Source organism: Lycium barbarum, chromosome 11 (genome assembly GCF_019175385.1).
Source record: "Lycium barbarum isolate Lr01 chromosome 11, ASM1917538v2, whole genome shotgun sequence".
Classification (NCBI taxonomy): Eukaryota; Viridiplantae; Streptophyta; class Magnoliopsida; order Solanales; family Solanaceae; genus Lycium; species Lycium barbarum.
The window spans coordinates 48757361-48759307 of record NC_083347.1 but is presented as its reverse complement, the minus strand read 5'-3'; the positions used below and the strand labels follow the sequence as shown (position 1 = coordinate 48759307).

The 1947-nt window shown below is 33.9% G+C and overlaps 1 pseudogene; it reads right to left on the bottom strand.

The window, feature by feature from the left end:
- Positions 1-457: 457 nt before the first annotated feature.
- On the bottom strand, positions 458-1369 carry LOC132618412 (transcription factor MYB44-like; annotated as a pseudogene).
- Between the last annotated feature and the right edge of the window lie 578 nt (positions 1370-1947).

The window sequence follows — 1947 nt, the reverse complement described above, 5'->3', positions numbered from 1 at the left end:
AACTCTTGAAAAGCGAAAAGTGTCAATCTTTTTGGGACAACATCTTTTATGTTCAAAATGAGAAGATGCCCACAAATTATTGTGGGCTCAAAATTATTACCGACATCCCTTTTTTTTTTTCTTCTTCTGTGTAACACCTCACCAAAGCCAAATACAACGACATTGGATCTAAGCCTCCCAATTATAGCGTAACATGACAGGTGAAATTTAGAGACAATTCGATTGAATAAAATTAGCACTCATTAATACTTATAATTAACAAGAGCCTGAGCGTGAACGTTATTAATCATATGACGCTGAGGCTTAGCTATTCATAAAATCATTTCATTTTTCATCTTTTTCCTACCACTTAGCAGAGTTAAAAAAAAATTCAACACCAAACAGCAAGACGCTATAACACTGAAGTTCGAATTATGACATTCTCATGTGAAGTAGACATGGCAAAAGTGGTAGGCGATTAACAAATTATTATCAATTTTATAAACAAACAAGTACTTAATTCGCATTTTAACAGAGATCTAATATTAAGAAACATCATATGTAGTTGTGCTAATTAACGAAACCCAGAACTAGAAGTCCCACAAAATGATGAAGCAACAACATATTCTCTCACTTCCTTAGCAATCACATCTTTCATCACATCCCAAAACTCCGCCGGCATACTCTCCTTCTTCCCCTCCGGCGACCGATCACCACCCATTCCCGGTGGAGCTAATGACAGAGTTGTCATTGGGTCATATTCATCCCAATTATTATTATTACTCCTTGTAATTGGACTGTCAACATGTTCCACATCAATTGGACTGTGATTTTGTTGACGTCTTTTTAACTGGAATTCCAGTGATTCTTAACAGCATTATCAGTACGAGCATGAAGTAATCTTGCAATAGTAGCCCATCTGTTCCCATATTTAGCATGAGCAGCTAAAATGGTGTCATCTTCAGCTTGAGAAAATGGTCAGTGTTCGACGTTAGGACTTAACTGATTACACCATCGGAGCCTACATGATTTGCCTGAACGACCCTTTATGTATTTGCTTATTAAGGACCAGTTTTTAGCACCGTAACGCTCAATAAGCTTTGTTAATATCTTGTCTTCTTCAGCACTCCATGGCCCTTTTATTCTCTCTCCTTTATTTTTAGTACCAGAAAGCTGTGAAGATTCAGATGAAGAATATCCTTCAGATGATGAAGAAGTAGAGGTTGAACTCCTGTTAAAAGTTTCCATATTTGGAAAGTAAACCTCAGAGTTTGAAAGTTTAAATTGGAGCGTTGGCTGACGGTTAGTTTTTTTTGCTGAATATATGATGTAAAGGAGTGTATATAGAGAGGTTTATGTGTTCACTAAAGATACATATAATTAAGGTGCATGACCTTTTAGCTATAATGGCTTTTCAGCTTTTAGCTAACATTTAAATTATATACACCGATGATGTAAGAAAATTTATAACACCAGTTCAATTAAACAGGTACTTCCCTGTCTAGTTTATGTTGTACTTTTCGCTTTTCGATATTCAAACTTTTTAATTTTGATCGTACATTTGAATAAAGAATCTTTTAGGTTTTCAAAGTAAAATTTATATATTTAAAAACTAATTGCGTAAAAAATACTAGAAGTCACAATAATTAATAACTCAAAATATTTAAGGCATATGAAAAATTATGATAAAAAATAATTTGTTTGACTCTTAAATCGCGAATACTGTTAGGGACGAAGGAAGTATATTAATAGATTTTTACTCTATATTTCAGATTAATATCAGAGTTGCTGTAAAGAGTTATATCCTATACGTTATTATTAGTCAAATTAGGATGATGGTATAGACTTATATTCACAATAAATATCAATTTTAATTTTACTGCGGTAAATTTTGAATCCGTCTCCACCTTAGGTGAAACTATAGAATGGAGCTTCTTTTGTTCCTGACCGCGGGAAGTGGGAGGTGGT